The sequence below is a fragment of the Oncorhynchus gorbuscha genome, linkage group LG12 (assembly GCF_021184085.1).
Source record: "Oncorhynchus gorbuscha isolate QuinsamMale2020 ecotype Even-year linkage group LG12, OgorEven_v1.0, whole genome shotgun sequence".
NCBI lineage: Eukaryota > Metazoa > Chordata > Actinopteri > Salmoniformes > Salmonidae > Oncorhynchus > Oncorhynchus gorbuscha.
The window spans coordinates 15,505,992-15,526,944 of NC_060184.1; positions in this window are offsets into that span (position 1 = coordinate 15,505,992).

Genomic DNA, 20,953 nt, shown 5'->3' on the forward strand with positions numbered 1-20,953 from the left:
TCCTGTGTGGTTTCAAACGCTCCCACTTCCGGCAAGGAGATCCCCGAAGCGGGACCTAGTCTATTAAACAGTTAAACACTGCAATTGGGGCCTGAAAACCAAAACCAGATATCCCCTCAGATGAAATCACACGTATCAACAAAAAAACACAACGGACACCTGTAATACGTAAGTGTAACTTTTTTAATCAAGTAAATTACGGTTTCAAAGGTGAGTGGATATTATTTTATCATTGTAACTTCCTCTCTGGCTAAATGTAAACCTCGGGCCTGAGCCATTACATTGAGGCACTGGGAGATGATGACTCTCTAGAGAGGGAAAAGCTACAGGCAAGAGGGGCTGGGTGTATTTTTCTTTCTGTTTTTCACCTGTCTTCAGATAGCGTTTCCTTTTAAAGTCGAGCAGTAGGGACTTACTGGGCAGCTTTTTTCCGGGACCCAGTGGAATACAACATTAAACCGCGGGGAGGAGAGAAAACCAGTAGTGCACTAAAATAAAGTTATGTCAAAACCATTCTGCTCTTCCTGCAGTCTTTCCTCAACCTTGCAAGTATCCTCCAAGGAACTGAGAACATTACAAGTCATTCAGTTTATATGAATGGGCACAAACAGACTTTTTCGCCATTTTGATATGACTAAATTTGCAGGCATATCCTGTGGTCCATCAAGCACAGCCTTAGCTTCAATTTAGTGTCTCCCTGAAGACTCCAGCTTCCTATTTCAAGTGGAAATTGTATAATGTTTTTACCCCCATTCACATGGGCCTATAAATGCTTCAAAAGCTGGGGATCACTCTTTTACTTGGGGAGATGAACGAGCTGACATTTTGATGTTTCGAGCAGGCTGGCAAATCATTTCTAATCATTAAAACATACTTACCTTGATAACGAAAGCTGGAGGGAGGGGATATTCTGCTCATGTCTGGTTCATTGATTCATTCAGCTCGTTGTATTGTCTCATCCTAAAACAAAGCAATGAGATCATCAGTCAAATAAAGAGTAGAGGATGTCTTATTTTTTATTGATTGAACAAGCGTTTCTAAAAGTTTGTGAAAAACGTTTATGTTTTTATTGGGGCAGGCTTGCATTAAACTACCCTCAAAAGGTCTTGAAGAATTTTGAACAGCAGCGCTGCGCTCCTCCTTTGTTCATACAAATCTGGCCATTTATCCAGAAACAGATGTGTTGAGAATGATGTCATGTGGGAGGACATGATATTTGGTATTAACTGGAATTGTTTTGTTTCACTGTGTGGTCATTATCCATGCTGTAACTCTGGATGTGTGGATTCATTTTGACTGTCAAATCAAATCAAATCAAATTTATTTATATAGCCCTTCGTACATCAGCTGATATCTCAAAGTGCTGTACAGAAACCCAGCCTAAAACCCCAAACAGCAAACAATGCAGGTGTAAAAGCACGGTGGCTAGGAAAAACTCCCTAGAAAGGCCAAAACCTAGGAAGAAACCTAGAGAGGAACCGGGCTATGTGGGGTGGCCAGTCCTCTTCTGGCTGTGCCGGGTAGAGATTATAACAGAACATGACCAAGATGTTCAAATGTTCATAAATGACCAGCATGGTCAAATAATAATAAGGCAGAACAGTTGAAACTGGAGCAGCAGCACAGTCAGATGGACTGGGGACAGCAAGGAGCCATCATGTCAGGTAGTCCTGGGGCACGGTCCTAGGGCTCAGGTCCTCCGAGAGAGAGAAAGAAAGAGAGAATTAGAGAGAGCATATGTGGGGTGGCCAGTCCTCTTCTGGCTGTGCCAGGTGGAGATTATAACAGAACGTGGCCAAGATGTTCAAATGTTCATAAATGACCAGCATGGTTGAATAATAGTAAGGCAGAACAGTTGAAACTGGAGCAGGAGCATGGCCAGGTGGACTGGGGACAGCAAGGAGTCCTCATGTCAGGTAGTCCTGGGACATGGTCCTAGGGCCCAGGCCAGTTGAAACTGGAGCAGCAGCATGGCCAGGTGGACTGGGGACAGCAAGGAGTCATCATGTCAGGTAGTCCTGGGGCATGGTTCTAGGGCTCAGGTCCTCCGAGAGAGAGAAAGAAAGAGAGAAGGAGAGAATTAGAGAACGCACACTTAGATTTACACAGGACACCGAATAGGACAGGAGAAGTACTCCAGATAAACAAACTGACCCTAGCCCCCCGACACATAAACTACTGCAGCATAAATACTGGAGGCTGAGACAGGAGGGGTCAGGAGACACTGTGGCCCCATCCGAGGACACCCCGGACAGGGCCAAACAGGAAGGATATAACCCCACCCACTTTGCCACAGCACAGCCCCCACACCACTAGAGGGAAATCTTCAACCACCAACTTACCATCCTGAGACAAGGCCGAGTATAGCCCACAAAGATCTCCGACACGGTACAACCCAAGGGGTGGGGGGGGGAACCCAGACAGGCCGACCACAACAGTGAATCAACCCACCCAGGTGACGCATCCCCCCCCAGGGACGGCACGAGAGAGCCCCAGCAAGCCAGTGACTCAGCCCCCGTAACAGGGTTAGAGGCAGAGAATCCCAGTGGAAAAAGGGGAACCGGCCAGGCAGAGACAGCAAGGGTCAGCAGCAGTAATATCCTTATCATTGTAGTCATCCTCCTTAATCATTTAAAACTCTCTAGAATTCCTGAATGTAGCTATTTTGTAGGCAACTAACTTAAATCAATCAAATTAATTCCTATAATTATTTTTTTTAAATTTTATTTGACCTTTATTTAACTAGGCAAGTCAGTTAAGAACAAACGCTCATTTCTGTGAGACGTAGAATCCGATGCAATTCAAAGTCGGGTTTCCAGGTGTTGTGCCGTAAAGCTCCCCCTGACAGAATTCAAATTTCAGTTACGTGAAGTTTGTTCTATAGAAAGTATTTGACTCTGATGTGTGCCACAGAAAGTATTTGACTCTAGTCACACAATTAAGGAAATTAGAAGGGGGGGAGGGGGCACGGCTATTTTCTTGCCTGGTGAAATCCCCCCTCCCCATATGTAAGTCAACATGAGTGCATATCCATAATCACAGTAAACTGTTATAATAATAGATTTAAAAAACAAGAACAAATGTATAAATGTATAATAATATAATAAACAAAACTATGATATATATATATGTAACGGATGTGAAACGGCTAGCTTAGTTAGCGGTGCGCGCTAAATAGCGTTTCAATCGGTTACGTCACTTGCTCTGAGACCTTGAAGTAGTAGTTCCCCTTGCTCTGCAAGGGCCGCGGCTTTTGTGGAGCGATGGGTAACGATGCTTCGTGGGTGACTGTTGTTGATGTGTGCAGAAGGTCCCTGGTTCACGCCCGGGTATAGGCGAGGGGACGCTTTAAAATTATACTGTTACATTGATGCTGTTGACCCGGATTACTGGTTGCTGCGGAAAAAGGAGGAAGGTCAAAAGGGGGGTGAGTGTAACGGATGTGAAACGGCTAGCTTAGTTAGCGGTGCGCGCTAAATAGCGTTTCAATTGGTTACGTCACTTGCTCTGAGACCTTGAAGTAGTAGTTCCCCTTGCTCTGCAAGGGCCGCGGCTTTTGTGGAGCGATGGGTAATGATGCTTCGAGGGTGACTGTTGTCGATGTGTGCAGAGGGTCCCTGGTTCGCGCCCGGGTATGTGCGAGGGGACGGACGTAAAGTTATACTGTTACATATACACATACACACACATGTACAGTACATATACATAAACATATTCACAGGACACTCAACTTATCTCTTATCTCTTTTCCTACATCCGATACGCGGGTGACATTTCCACCTGGATGACAGCACATAATCAACAAGATGGAGATGCTCTTCATCCGAGGGAAAGCCTGCCCATTCTCAGATGTTAGATCATCCCAGATGATCACGTCATTTACATTCCAGCCCTTGTCAGCTCCAGATTTGACTACTTCAACTCACACCCTGCTGGCATCCCTGCATTCTCAGATTCTCCTCTGTTATTATTATCTATATTGTAATCAATAAAGTGTTTCAAAATGCTATACTTTTATTAACATATATGCTCAGATCATTCCTGAGAGAGAAGTGTAATATCTCCAGATGGGCGTGTGGTACCCTTCCTCACCCATGCCAACAAGATGTTACTTCTTGTGGGGTCTTTGCCTTGAAAGTAAGTTTATTTATTGATGAAAGTATACTGACTAAAAGGCAAAACAGAACTGTCAAACTATATTATAGCTGTGTCGTTGTATACTTGTGAATTGGAATCTTAAGTGTAACATAATTTTGTTGTGGAAAACTGAAATGCCCATCAAATATTTTCCCCAGTTTGCTGAATGTGTTCTGGAGGAGCAGTCAACTGTCTTTTCAAATATGGACAAAGATGTTAACATTATGAGAGAAGAAATAGCAGTCACTCTCCTCCAAAACACTGCTATGTTCAATTTATTTTACCAGGCAAGTCAGTTAAGAACAAATTCTTATTTTCAATGATAGCCTAGGAACAGTGGGTTCAGGGGCAGAACGACAGATTTGTACCTTGTCAGCTCAGAGCGTTGGACTAGTAACCTTCTGGTTACTAGTCCAACGCTCTAACCACTAGACTACCCTGCCGCCCCAGATCCCTTATAATTTAAGATAATTGCAGATTTTAAAAAGCATTTATATGGATCTTTCAAGGTTATCTTTGATTCAACTTCTGACTAGATGGCCACTAAAACACATGTATTTAAATAATGTTACAAGAAACCTATACTATTCCCTTGTTCGCTGTTCCCTGTTTGCTCAGAAAAATACATGAAAAGATGTATAGACTACTTGACATTATGTTTTGCTTGATGACCTGAGCCAACTGTGCCACTTCTATGGGGAGGTGGACAATAATGAGGAAGACACTAACTGGGTAATTGCTTGTTCACTTCTAAAGGCACATTTTTAGGAGTACAAATTTGTATAAGCACAAATGTGTATATTTCTAGAGGTACTATCATAATAGTAGTAACCACCTACGGTAATGTATATGTTTTGGCTATTTTGATATGAAGAATGAACTTCAAATGACATATTTAGTCTGGTAAATGAGCCTCCTATTAGAGTTAATGGTCTGGAGATGTACATTATAAACCTTGTCTGTATAATGAGTTAGAATTCTAAATTAGCCCAGAAATTGTATTTAGAAATGGCCTCACATCAATGACTTATTACATGCTTCCCCTGTCTCCCAGTACCTCTTAGAGTCAGATCCCTTTCAGCAATTAGCCTTGAACTGGGGAAGACGATCGGCTCAGGTTTCCAATTGGAGCACTTTGAATCTTTCCCCTTGCGTCCTAATTAAGACCTTAATACCCCATCCCGGGTGTGGGGGTTTGGGGGGCCTAGGCAACTGTTTGTCCTGGTTTACTGGTTGACACACTTCATAATTCCCTGAGAAAACAGTTGCAGTGAGTCCAGTCAACCGATAAATGGGACAGGGATACAGAGGCATGAAGGTTAGGCTACTGGACGGTTAGATGCCCTATTCATTGTAAAGGTACTATGTTGTGTTTTGGCTTTTAACTAATCCTACCTAAAACTGGTATGGTTTTATGGTTCACTAAAATGTCTGCATGGGTGCAAATTATTCATTTTTTTCTGACATTTGCTCTTTAGTAATGACCAACCAAGACAGGTCATCAATGTCAATCTTTTCCCAACCAAAGACTTTCCTTGCAGATGGCCAATTAACTCAGAAGTTAGTCACATGCAAAGTAGAATTAGACTCACTCAAAGAATGCCAAACACTCCCACGCAACTGACCACTGACAATTTTCTATGAGTCCTATCAGTGTCACAAGTAATCCTTGAAGAAGTGCACAGACACTTGACACCATGTATTTTCACCTCGCCCGTAGTACGTCATTCTGAGATCCCGAGATCCACCACTTGTTTGGATCGAGACATCACTAACATAACACAAGCCCTCACCATTTGTAAATAATCCGGCCATTTTTATTTAGGGCCCACATACATTGTAATGTTCCAGTAAACCTCTCCTTGACCCTCCTTACGACTGACTTGGACGAGCGCCCACAGACCGTCTGTAAGCTACACTGGGCAATTATACAGCCTGGGGATTGAAAGAGAGCTGTCATTAAGATGTGTTTAGACTGCTTACAGACACCAGCCTGCAGTGTCGGCCCCGGGCCAAGCTGGCAAATGGGGCTGGATCAGTGAGGAGAGAGGGGGCCTGAGGGGGCCTGAGGTGACCTGGGGGCCAGAGCTTGGGGGCCCTTGGGGATAATTAGACAGTTTTGTCCAGGTTTGGTGATATAAATGTGGCTGGCTTAGCCCCCTCCTTAGATCAACAGCTCCTTGGTAATGATCATGTCCAACAGGTGGCAGGGTAAATGGAAGGGGGTATGAAATGGATAGTGTGTTTCCTGCTTCCAATTTCTCAATTTTTGTTTTGTTTTGCTTCCTTTCCTTATCCAAGCCACCCTCGTATCGGTCATAGACCCCCATTCAGGACTGTAAGGTCCTGTTGGGTATTTGTCACTATCTCATCGCAAACTAGCTAATCTAGCCTTCTCCAGGGACTGGAACCCCCGGGTCAGAAGGCTGGGCTTGTAGGGAGGGAAGACTACAAGACAGGAGGATTTAGTAAAGTTACAATGAGTATATTGCATGAGAAATATGGACCAACCACATTTATTTTCATTGAGAAAAAGAGTAAGCTGAAATGATACGTACACCACCACAAACAATCAACATTCTCACTTGAAAGATATTTTTTTTACCTAGCAGGGACCATAAACTCTAATGCTCAATGAACTTACATTGCAAATGTAGATACCTCGCCTGTTGGTCCATTTTGGTCCACTCTGCACTATATGATAAATCACAAGGAGAATATTTGAGGAAGTGTGGAGAAACATACCACTGGGGGGTAAAAATTACAATTTGATCGCTCCCTCCTTTATTTTTCTCTCTCCATTCAGCATCTCCAAGCTGTGTTTAGGGCCTGTTATAACCTTCTGGATGAAGTCATCACTGACATCAGGGACTGAGTAGAGCTCTGCACATCCAAATCTCTCTTATTCTGCTGAAAGGAGGTGCATGGGGAGGGAACACACTGTCTTCTGAAGAGTCAACCGAGTCCACTCAACTCCAGGTCCACGATTCCCTGTCATATAATGGATCATTGGGGGAATAGAGAGACAGAAGAAGAAAAAAACTGCACATACTGTAATTTACTGCCTTCCCAGAATTCTCTGGGATAGTGAAAGGCACTAAGGCTGTTCCATGGACAATTTATTTTACCTTTATTTAACTAGGCAAGTCAGTCAAGAACAAATTCTTATTTTCAATGACGGTCTAGGAACAGTGGGTTAACTGCCTGTTCAGGGGCAGAACGACAGATTTGTACCTTGTCAGCTCGGGGGTTTGAACTTGCAACCTTCCGGTTACTAGTCTTACGCTCTAAAACCACTAGGCTACCCTGTATATTTTGTTAATTTTTTATATCTTTTTTTTCTACCACAAATCCTTTTTTAATATTTGAATGGTCCGTCAACCAGAAATGAGTGCTGTCAGAAGTCCGGGGAGTGAATTTGTTGATGATTTGACCTCTGGGCACGAAGAGCGCACAATAAAGAAAAGTCCACAAGGGATTTTAGCGAGTCGCGACCAGAGTAGCGACCTATATCTGGTGTCGCTAGCAATCGGTTCGGTCGGTTGTGAACGGCTTATGTGGAGGCGAGGCTCCATATTTAAAGTCTGTGGAGAAAGAGAGAGGGAGGCAGTCGGGCTTCTGAAGGGCCATGTCTGACATAGAGTCCTCAGACCTCGGGGTCAGGTCAATCACTCCCGCCCAGTGTTTGGGGGTTTTGTTTGGTATTTTTGCGAGAAGGAGGATGTTCATCAACTAAAGCTTTGCGTAGGATGGGCTGAAGGTTGGAGTGATATACTGCGAGGCCGGAGAGGCCAGGCTTGGCCTGTGGACACTCACCACAGCCAGAGGAGGAGGGAACCATGGCAGCAGAGCAGGGTAGCAGACACCAGACTTCCGGTTGGACTGGTAGAGACAGGCTCCCCTCTCTCAAGGCTAGGAGCTCAAGACTCACCAAAACAAAATCAGGAAAATCCAATAATAAGGTCTCATAAAGATTACATGAAGAGGAGGCCATCTACTTTACATTGTTTTCTCAGGTCTGCTTCACCTCACAACTTGGCTGCCTTTCTCTCAAACGACAAAATTAAGATAAATGTTTTTAGTGTTAGGTCATGAAAATGGCAAGAAATATCTCCTTTATGACACAAATGTTATTGCTATCACTGGACCCACCATGGAATCCCACTACAGAATTTATTGAAGTCAATGATTTTTTTATATACTCTTTGTTTCCCTCTTTTCCACAGAGTTTAAACTCTGAAAGAACATGGGAAGATAGTCTGAGTGGTGGGTGGTGCTGGTTCACGGGCAGCAGGTCACAGGGACTGAAACATTGCTGGGGTGAGGCTCCATTGAACACTACATTGAGCGTCAACTCTAACATTTGTGTTTTGAAGCATTGAGCTCAAGTGGTGCAAACAAGGTCTCTTTGAGTGCCTTTGTAGTATAAAACACGCATACCAAGCCTGGGTTCAAATATTATTTCAAATCTTTCAGATACTTTAAGCGTTAGCTGTAGCCTTCCTGGAGTGCCAGGTGGGAGGAGCTTGTACTTTTGGGACCTTTCATCTGGCAAGCTCAATCAGGCACAGCTTAAGTTTTTGACAATATTTCAAATAGTATTTGAACCCAGAACTGATGCATACCTTATTAGATGACCGTGTAGCCGAATACAGCAAATGATCATGGGCTGGCAGCGTAGCCTAGTGGTTAGAGCGTTGGACTAGTAACCGGAAGGTTGCGAGTTCAAACCCCCGAGCTGACAAGGTACAAATCTGTCGTTCTGCCCCTGAACAGGCAGTTAACCCACTGTTCCTAGGCCTTCATTGAAAATAAGAATATGTTCTTAACTGACTTGCCTGGTTAAATAAAGGTCAAATACGATACTGAAACTGACCATGTACCTTCTTACTTTCTCCTGTTCTTATTTTTATTTATTGTGTGTTGTGATCTACCTTATGTTGTTTTTTGTGCTACATTGTTATTACATCGATGGGTTTGGAGTTTGCAAGATCGGTATTTCACTGCACGTGACATTAAAACTCGAAACTTGACTAAAGCAGTGCTGTCTTTTACTGAGAAAAAACAAAGCCAAAGTCTTGTCTATATTTTGTATTGCCTGGTCCCTAGGATTGTATGCCGTGTTGACTTTCTGACCCAGAGTTGACACTGCCCACACAACCTGGGGATCTAAATTTGGTGCTGTTTTTTTTAAGAACAATGAGTGCCTGAATCCTGTCCAACGGCTCTGACGTCTTAAACATCCAGAGATGATTTCCCTGTCGTTGTCCCAGTCTATTGACCATTTATTTATTTTTAGAAGACCTCCAAACCCACCGACACAGACACAAACACACACATGCATGCGCGTGCACATAAACACACACACACACACACACACACACACACACACACACACACACACACACACACACACACACACACACACACACACACACACACACACACACACACACACACACACACACACACACACACACATGCATGCACGTGCACATAAACACACACACACACACAGACACACACACACACACACACACACACACACACACACACACACACACACACACACACACACACACACACACACACACACACACACACACACACACACACACACACACACACACACACACACACACACATGCATGCACGTGCACACAAACAAATACCACACAGTTGCTTTACTTCCTCAAACCGGGAATACAGATAAGATGCCATGGCTCATACCAGGCAGCTGTTAAAATGCTCAGTGCTCTCCTCCTCAGCGATACCTCGCCTTGTGCGTCAACATAATAAGTGTAGTTGACTAACGTGCATTAAAATGCAGCCTGGAACATTCCAAACGTCCTATGCGGGGAGGTATAGGGCCTTGTGAAGAGATAACTATTAACACAACCGTTATTATACTTAATTAATCCACTACCTCAATCTAGCAGGTAGTGATGTGCCCCACATCGAGAGAGAGGGGACTCACCTCCAATCGGCCTCAAGGAGGTTAACAAAGACAGGAAGATCAAATAATGCATTTATCACATTGTGGAGGGCCCGAGGCCAAGTTCATGTCAAATCCATAATAAGGAAAGTATCCCTGGGCCAGAGCTGGCTTCCCCACACGCACGTCACACTCTGCTGGAAATGTACGCAGAGGATGTATTGATCTTCCTGGTGTTTCCTTTCTCACAAGGCTCCAAACAGAGCTGGCTACATCACAGGCCGCCGCAAGCCACCGCGCAAAACAACAGCACACACCACCCTCCTCCTCGCCCGCCTTCCCCCTCTTGGCTCCATAAGATGATAATAAACTAGCAAGCTGCCAAAAAACACTGAGTGTCGACCCTTTATATATATGTGTGTGTGTGTGTGTGTGTGTGTGTGTGTGTGTGTGTGTGTGTGTGTGTGTGTGTGTGTGTGTGTGTGTGTGTGTGTGTGTGTGTGTGTGTGTGTGTGTGTGTGTGTGTGTGTGTGTGTGTGTGTGTGTGTGTGTGTGTGTGTGTGTGTGTGTGTGTGTGTGTGTGTGTGTGTGTGTGTGACAGAGCCCAATGAGCACACTGTTTTCCTTTAAATTTCAAAACAAATAATATAAAAATAGGTTTATGACAGCAAAACGTCAAGATCTTCACAATTAGCTGACACGTGTCAACAGATATATTACAATGTTTTTTCTTCTCATGCATAAGTCTATCTTAGTAATAATCAGGTCTCCTTTCTCACAAATATTTTAAAGTAAACCATCAAGTGATAATTCTGACTAAGTACAGTTCTTGCATGTCTAGTTCAAAAGAACTAACTCATAATCAGACTTCATCAAACAAAGAATGATGAAAACCAGAAAGGGAGGGGGCATCCTCATGGTACTATCCTATCCTATATAAACTCAAGGCATTAAGGTACTATCCTATATATACTCAAGGCATTAAGGTACTATCCTATATATACTCAAGGCATTAAGGTAATATCCTGTATATATTCAAGGCATTAAGGTAATATCCTACAGACATGCTACAGGTGTAGGATCTTAATTGGATCACCCTTTTGTTGCTGAGAAATTTTTAAAGTTTTAAGAGTTTTAAAAAGGCTTCTAAAGTTTGTAATTTTCACTTTTAAATTTCAGACTTAATTTGCCCTCACAAAAAAATCTATCAACCTCTACAAAAATGAGATGATCTACTGGTATGTTTATGTACTCAATGAATGCTATCCTGAGTTTACTCACTCAGCCCGTAGCACGTCATCACTGCTTAGGACAGGAACACAGAGGGCAGTTTACCAACCTTGATTATTAGCCTTTGTCCAGCTAAGCCCAACACTGATCAAAAGACAAAGGGGAGAACGACAACGACTTACTTTAAGATCATGGACAATTAGCCTGGAGATGAGTCAACAGGATGCTACTGATAGCACAGCGCTACCGACAAAAGCAATGGGTCATATCCTATGTATAACCACTTCATGGTAAGTGGTGATTAATTACACTCGTGGGAAAACATTAACGGTCAATGTCTTTTCAGAGCACATACAGACATTATTCGTTTGGAGAGATATCCTTATGCTTTTTTTTTAACTAGGCAAGTCAGTTAAGAACAAATTCTTATTTGCAATGACTGCCTACATTGGGTTAACTGCCTTGTTCTTTGGCAGAACAACAGATTTTTACCTTGTCAGCTTGGGGATTCAATCTAGCAATCTTTTGGTTACTGGCCCAGCGCTCTAACCACTAGGCTACCTGCCGCTATAGTGTGTTGTGATCTGTTTCTAGCTCAGATATATGATATAACTGATTATCAAATTATGTGACAGACTATTTTCAGTAAACTATGAAAACAACTAGATAATACAATATTCTGGTCATATAATTGTAATTTCTCTGTTGTGACGCAAGTTTATGAATCAAAGAGACATGAAAAAAGCTGAAATGGAGCCATACTGCAGCTGTTATTTGGCCTCAGCTACTCCACTGGCCACTGAAAACAGAGCATGAGGTCTTACTAATGGCATGTTAATTCCCACTGGGCAAAAACTAGTTAAATCAATGTTGTTTCAGCATCATTTTAACCCCCAAAAATCTATGTGATGACATTGAATCAACGTGCAAAACTGATTGGATTTAAAACTAGACGCTGAACTGAAATCTCTGCCCAGTGGGTTGCTGCTATGTATGGTCTTGGGAGGCCCACAGACTTAGAACTATGCCTTGCGGAGTCTGTATATTTTTATATTTAAGTGTTCTCATAAACAACTCCTTTAACATATTGGACTGGAGGTTCAGATTGTAAAGAAAGGTCATATTGTCCTGGATTGTCATATGGAGTGGGTGGGTCTCAGGGGTGAGCAGTGAAGACTGAGAAGGGTCACTCACTCCACCAACAGGAGCGGTCCCATATGAGCTACAGGTGTGGAACAGATCATGTTTCACCGACAACAATTAGTATGATGTTATCAGCATTCTCTGGAAATAAAAAGAGAGAAAAACTCACTCTAATGAGTGAGTGAAGCAAGACATCAAGACACCGCCCGAGACCGATTGAGATACAAATAGAGACATTTCGAGAGTGAGTTAAGGGAACTGAGTAAGTGAGTGGACGTCTCTTGGCTCTGTCTCTCTCGCCCAGTGTCTCAGGCCACCTGATCATAGTGCCGTAGAGGCATTTAGCGTTTGACTGTTTAACAGCGGTCGGTTCAGCTGCTCTGACTCAACCATTCCTTCCTCATTCTCTGACCTCACCCGGAGTCAGGAGAGGGAAACCGAGTAGAGAAGGAGATTGGCTCCATGGTGAAGGTCTTCGGCGGAAGAGAAATGTGCGCGTGTGTGGCCCCCTCTGTCCTCGACGATGACGATTCCATCGGCTTAATTAGCATGCCTTGGCAAAGGGGCGGGTGAGGAGAGAGTGGTGGGAGAGAGTGGTGGGCTAACCGCTAATGATTCCAGAGTATTGAGTTATTCGGTCACCTAATGAGGTCTAATAAAAAAGTGTTCGTTTAGCGGGGGTTACTTCCCCCCTCCTCCTCCCCTCTTCTCCTCTCTACCTCTGCGTCTGTCCGGGCCAAATTCTGTCCCATTTAGCTATCGGGTTACAGCCCAGCGCAGCCAAGTAACGCTATACATTAGCGGCATAAGAGACCTGTGAAAGGGGAGTATCATATGATGTAATATGGAAATGCAGAGGTCTGCGGTATTATGGAATTGCTTAATTCATTTAGCTGAGTAAATGTTACCATTTTGCCAGGATGCAGAGAAAGGGGGAATGGGGGCTGGGGGGGTGGGGTTACTGGAGGGACAAGAACGGGGTAACTTGTGGGCGGCTGCAACATTGGTCCATACAGGGTTGGACCAGTGGAAACAGTTTCACCCATTCGGGGGAATAAACCATTACCAGTGACCGCTGTGGGCCCCGGGCCCCAACACAGAGGCTCCCGGTGAGGTGGAACAGTATGAGTATAAAGGCTCCACGTCTCTATCTCTCTCTCTCTCTCCATCCTGACCTATCCCACCACTGTGATTTGTGACTCCTGACGCTTTAATTCATTGGGAAACATAAGTCAGGACCCCGGAGCTTAAGTAAGTCCATTAACACTATGCAGGAGTAATGCTCTGTAATGTGGTGCCAGGACAGCCACCCAGCTTGATCAGGAGTGGGGCTTCTAGTCATTTTTTTCATGGAGAATTATCCACTGTGAAATAGAGGAGAGTGAATCACCATCAATATCATGGCTGATTTGATGAGATTTGATGAGAATGAACACACATTGATTTTTCATGTAATACTGTCATTGTCTAAGTAATTTGTCTGGTCACTTCAAATGTACGAACGTATCCGTAAGGATAAGGATCGCTAATAGATTCTGATTCTTAAGCCTGAAATATACAGTACCAGTCAAAAGTTTGGACACAACTACTCATTCAAGGGTTTTTCTTTATTTTTGCTATTTTCTACATTGTAAAATAATAGTAAAGACATCAAAACTATGAAATAACACATATGGAATCATGTAGTAACCAAAAAGTGTTTTATATATTATATTAAGTGTTTAATATTTAATATTTGAGATTCTTCAAAGTAGCCACACTTTGCCTTGATGGCAGCTTTGCACACTCTTGGCATTCTCTCAACCAGCTTCATGAAGTAGTCACCTGGAATGCATTGCAATTAACAGGTGTGACTTGCTGAAAGTTAATTCATGGAATTTCTTTCCTTCTTAATGTGTTTGAGCCAATCAGTTGTGCTGTGACAAGGTAAGTGTGTTATACAGAAGATAGCCCTATTTGGTAAAAGACCAAGTCCATATTATGGCAAGAACAGCTCAAATAAGCAAAGAGAAACGACAGTCCATCATTACTTTAAGACATGAAGGTCAGTCAATCCGGAATATTTCAAGAACTTTGAAAGTCTCTCAAGTGCAGTCACAAAAACAGTCAAGCGATGTGATGACACTGGCTCTCATAAGGACCGCCACAGGAAAGGAAGACCCAGAGTTACCTCTGCTGCAGAGGATAAGTTCATTAGAGTTGCCAGCCTCAGAAATTGCAGCCCAAATAAATGCTTCACAGAGTTCAAGTAACAGACACATCTCAATATTAACTGTTCAGAGGAGACTAAGAAAAAACAAAAGATAGAGTTGATTTGGCAAAGAAACATGAGCAATGGACATTAGACCGGTGGAAATCTGCCCTTTGGTCTGATGAATGCAAATTTGCCATTTTTGGTTCAAACCACTGTATCTTTGTGAGACGCAAAGTAGGTGAACGGATTATCTCTGCATGTGTGGATCCCACCGTGAAGCATGGAGGAGGAGGTGTAAGGGTGCTTTGCTGGTGACACTGTCTATGATTTATTTAGAATTCAAGGCACACTTAACCAGCATGGCTACCACATCATTCTGCAGCAATATGCCATCCCATCTGTTTTGCTCTTAGTGGGACTATCATTTGTTTTTCAACAGGACAATGATCTAAAACACACCTCCAGGCTGTGTAAGGGCTATTTGACCAAGGAGAGGGATGGAGTGCTGCATCAGATAACCTGGCTTCCACAATCACCCGAACTCAACCCAATTGAGATGGTTTGGGATGAGTTGGACTGCAGAGTGAAGGAAAAGCAGCCAATAAGTGCTCAGCTTATGTGGGAACTCCTTCAAGACTGTTGGAAAAGCATTCCTCATGAAGCTGGTTGAGAGAATGCCAAGAGTTTGCAAAGCTGTCATCAAGGCAAAGGATGGCTACTTTGAATAATCTAAAATCTAAAATATATTTAGATTTGTTTAACAATTTTTTGGTTACTAAATGATTCCATATTTGTTATTTCATAGTTTTGATGTCTTCACTATTATTCAACAACATTTTTTAAAATTAAGAAAAACCCTCAGGAGAAATTTGACATGGTTCCTCATATCCTCAACATTTTCTACAGCTGCAGCATCGAGAGCATCCTGACTGGCTGTATCACTGCCTAGTATCGCAACTGCTCGGTCTCCGACCGCAAGGCACTACAGAAGGTAGTGCGTACGGCCCAGTACATCACTGGGGCCAAGCTTCCTGCCATCCAGGACCTCTATACCAGGCGGTGTCAGAGGAAGGTCCTAAAAATTGACAAAGACCTCCAGCCACCCTAGTCATAGACTGTTCTCTCTGCTACTGCACAGCAAGCAGTACCGGAGCGCCAAGTCTAGGTTCAAAAGTCTTCTTAATAGCATCTACCTCCATGACTCCTGAACAGCCACCCCCTCTTTTGCGCTGCTGCTACTTCTCTCAGTTATTATCTACGCATAGTCACATTAACTCTACCTACATGTACATATTGTCACGAATCCCGCCGAAGATGGTGCCTCTTCCTGTTCGGGCCTACTAGCTGCCACCGATCCCCTTTTCTGTTTCAGTTAGTTTTGTCTGATTAGTTTCACCTGTTTCTTGTTTGGGTTTTGTTTTGGGCTATTTAAACCCGGTAGGCCCGCCTGCTTTTGTGTGGGCTTGTTTTCCTGTTCCTGGTGTGTGGATTATTGTGGATTCCTTTTTTCCGGACAGTTTCGTCTTGTTTGTTGGATTTGGTATTTATGTGCCCTTGTGTTTGGCGTGACCGTTACTCTTTTCTTGGAATAAAGATCCATGTTTTGAACTACCCTGCTCTCTGCGCCTGACTCCTCCACCCACTACTCCTAGAAGCCTTTACACATATTACCTCAATTACCTCAACTAACCTGTGCCCCTGCACATTGACTCTGTACCGGTACCCCCTGTATATAGCCTCTCTACTGTTATTTTACTGGTGCTCTTTAATTAGTTTATTTTTATTTTTTACTTATCTATTTTTTACTTAACAATTGTTTTTCTTTAAACTGCATTGTTGGTTAAGGGCTTGTAAGTAAGCATTTCACCGTAAGGTCTATTACACCTGTTGCATTCTGCACATGTCACAAATACCATTTGATTTGAATGAGTGTGTGTATAGTATCTTATTTGTTTCAACAGATGAAATAGGAGATCCATCACGTGTCTTTCAAGCTTGTAAATGTATTGTACATTTGATATAGGCCTATTCTTGTTACAGCCTCTATCGATAGAGATTTGTTCTCCAATCATTTTCATTTGTGCCCTACAACGTGTCCATTGGAATAACTGTAAATGAATCATAACGCAGCTGCCGAGGTATGGAAAATAGGGAACCGACTTCAACACGTTCGAAATGGAAAAAATATGGGGAGGGAAAGCTGCTAAAACCATCTCTCCAATGTGATACGTCGGGGGGTATGTCGGACAGAATTATTCATTTGGGAAGGGGGTCTGCTAAATCTATCATTCCGTTATTCTAAGAGGAATTGAAAGAACATTTGCAGCCTGTAATTCGGGAGTGAGGCCAACCTGTTGTTTTAACGGTTAAACGTAAGTTTATCATCCATTTCGAGAAGGGGAAGTGTTACTGTGTGTGTGTGTGTGTGTAGTAGAGTGTATGTCAACTGGAACCTTTACACTGCCACCGCATGGACACTCAAAAAACAACAAGCACTGTGGATTTGGGGAAAAAAATATGAGTGATTGCATGTATTGCAATAGATCAAAACGTCATAGTATCCAACTGTCCTCAGAGGAATTTGTTAAATCGTAATTTTAGATTGGAAATAATTCTGCAATAATTATACAATATTGGCATGATGGGAGTCATAACTTTTTTCATATTTTTGTAATAACAGTTCTTAAGATGGTTTAATGTGGAAGCTATGATGAGTGTAATCCGTTCCATGTGCCCAGGGCCACACCTCAGAGTTGTGGGTAATTTCAGACAGACTTTCCCAAATGGCTCTTCAATCTTCACCATGGCTCCACACAAAGTGGGCCCATTGTAGCCACTCAGTTGTGGAACTTGTCTGGAAAAGACAGTGGCAGATGCCCTTGTAGAGTCAAGAGAATAGCTCCTCTTACTGTGTCTTCCTCATCTCTCATGCACATTGCCCCCTAGGCTTAGTGTTGCCAAACTCATGGGTGTATGGATTGTATGTATCACACAGTGTCTGTGGTAAGAGATACCAGGCTGACTTTTTGGGAGGCAGTTTGAGTCAGGGTCTTTTGTAGATTGTCACGTCACAGATCCACAACCACCCGTTCCATATGTCTTTGTAGAGACTGTTCAAATAAGGCTTTGGTGCGGTTCCATTCCAGACACACTGTGATGTCTAGTGGTCTACTCTGTGAGGTCTAGTGGTCTACTCTGTGATGTCTAGTGGTCTACTCTGTGAGGTCTAGTGGTCTACTCTGTGAGGTCTAGTGGTCTACTCTGTGAGGTCTAGTGGTCTACTCTGTGAGGTCTAGTGGTCTACTCTGTGAGGTCTAGTGGTCTACTCGTCTACTCCGTGAGGTCTAGTGGTCTACTCCGTGAGGTCTAGTGGTCTACTCTGTGAGGTCTAGTGGTCTACTCTGTGAGATCTAGTGGTCTACTCCGTGAGGTCTAGTGGTCTACTCTGTGAGGTCTAGTGGTCTACTCCGTGAGGTCTAGTGGTCTACTCTGTGAGGTCTAGTGGTCTACTCTGTGAGGTCTAGTGGTCTACTCCGTGAGGTCTAGTGGTCTACTCGTCTACTCCGTGAGGTCTAGTGGTCTACTCTGTGAGGTCTAGTGGTCTACTCCGTGAGGTCTAGTGGTCTACTCTGTGAGGTCTAGTGGTCTACTCTGTGAGGTCTAGTGGTCTACTCTGTGAGGTCTAGTGGTCTACTCCGTGAGGTCTAGTGGTCTACTCTGTGAGGTCTAGTGGTCTACTCTGTGAGGTCTAGTGGTCTACTCCGTGAGGTCTAGTGGTCTAATCTATTGGGACTAGCCAGTGGGCAGTGCCAGCGGGGGAGCGTCACAGGAGATCCAGAAGCCTTGGAGGTCCTGCTTTTTACTGCCCAGCGGTGCAGCGTGTGCTTTTTGGCCCCCGCGGCAGCGCTCCCTGCTACGACTGGAGTTTGTCACTCGCAGATTTATATTCATTTCTATTAAACCTCCTTTACAAGCCCGCCAAGGAGCGCCGAGAGGGCGAGAGAGGGGGGGAGGACAGAGAAAGAAGGAAAGAAAGACACAGACTAATGTAAGGCTTTGGCATTACTAGGCTAAAAGGTAGAAGTGTGCCCAATGCCCATGCCAAACCACACAAAGCCTGCTGGTTCATAGGGTCTGGAGAGTCGGTAGCGTAACAGCCAGTGGAGGTGAAAGGATAAGAACCAGTGGTGGGACCACAACACACAAAGAAACTGTATATCTCAGGATCCTAACTCTGTCCCCATCATGTACTGCTGCATTTATACACTAGAGGGCATCCTGCCTCCTACGCTGAGACTGGACATGAGGCCTGGTATTCAGTCCCTCGCCTCCCTCCTGCTCTCGCACTCTCTAACCTTTGCTCTCTCTTTATCTATATATATATATCTCTCTCTCTCTTCTCTCGCTCTCTAGCTCTCGCTCTCTCTCTCTGTCTTTCTCTCTCTTCCTCTCTCTCTCTCTCTGTTCCTCTTTCTCTCTCTCTGTCTCTCTCTCTCTTCCTCCCTTCTTCTCTCTCTCCCGTTCCCTCTCTCGCTCTCTCTCTGTGTGTTTAATGAATGGTGTATGGATCCAGGACACGTTGCCATCGTCCATTCCCCCGGGCCGCCTCCTTAACGGGTCGAACAGAAACAGGGTGGCCATGAGGCGCAGGCACATGGAGGAGAGGTGTCTTTTCTGTACCCTCCTCCTCTCTTTCCCTCCCTTTTTCCTCCTGGCCACCTGCATTATGATACAAAAATCTGTGAGACCTGTGGGTGTGTGCTCCCTATGAGTCACCTCGGTTTAATCGACAGGACCAGGGAGATAGGCTCGGGCTGTTACCAGCCCGTAAAACAGCATTAGCAACGTCTGGGATGTGTAGGAGCAGCATGGGGGGGGGCACATTTCACTGGCGCACACCACAGAAATACTGTCATGTAAATCATATCAGACACCTTACACAGGCATCCTGCAGCCTGCCTCTCTGGGTCCCCGCAGTGACCTCTTCATGAATCATCTGACTGTGTGATAAATATTCATTTGGAGTGTCAGCGGGTGTGCCAACACCAGGCAACGTCCAGAAAAGGAGGATGTAAAGTCACAAGGAGGAGTAGAGGTAAAGGCTTCACTTTCCATTGGCCGTTTGCAGAGAGCCTAACAGGGGGGCATAGCTTAACATTGGGGCATATGGTTGTCTTGTCTCTTGTTCGCCCTTGATAAATGGTATTATACACAGTCATAAAACTGTCCCATAACCCTTGGGATATTCATGGTTCCGTCCTTGGCCTGAGTGTAAAGTTTGGGTCTCACCAGACAGCGAGATAAGTGAGAAGTCTGGTCCCAGGCCTCAACCATAACAATCACATTGTCTATCCTACACTAACACTGTGTGTTACCATGGAACGAGTTAGTCCAGACCCCCAACAGCTTCATGACACTGCTCTGTTGAAACAACACCGTGGATTGGCCAGGAAGCAATCTTAGAGCTTTATTTCTCTATTCACTGATGCCATGCTACAGAGGGGAGTCTACAATAGGCAATGGCTCATCTCAACGATATAACGTGTTTAAAACAGTATGACGTGTTTAAAACACGAAGACGTGTTTAGAACACAATGACGTGTTTAGAACACAATGACGTGTTTAGAACACTATGATGTGTTTAGAACACAATGACGTGTTTAGAACACTATGATGTGTTTAGACGTCGCGATGGGGTGAGTCTGTTTATTCCTCTTCATGCGGTGACATCGATAGACCGGTCGTGGGCCCGGGTATTGTAGCCCAGGAGTATGCGGTGGTAGCACAGGTGCTCTGGCCGGGCTAGCTTCAAGCTAAGTGGGTGGAAACGCTAGCCAGGAGTAATCATCCGGGGTTGCGGTTTAGCTAGATAGCTAGTTGTGAAGATCCAGCTGAAAAATGTTTCGTTTGCGGTGGGAATCCAGGTATGAAAAAATAAATAGGTCCGTTATGCTCTGGTTAGAGTCGCGTTGTTCGAACTGGCGAGAGCTTTCCGGGCTAAAGGTTAGCTGATGACCGGTTAGCTGAAGACCGCTAGCATAGCTGGTGGTTAGCTGGCTAGCTTCAGTTGAGGGGTTCCAGTTCCGAAGTAAATATAAATACTTTAGGAAAAATAGCTACATTGGGTGAGGCGGGTTGCAGGAGAGTATTTAGAAGCTTATGTTTAGCAAAATGTTTTTAAAGAGATATGCAAAGAAAAATATGTAAAAACGAAAAAGAAACCATATATACAAGGGACACGACACGACAGGACGACTTACTGCTACGCCATCTTGGAACCTTCAACACAATGACGTGTTTAGAACACAATGACG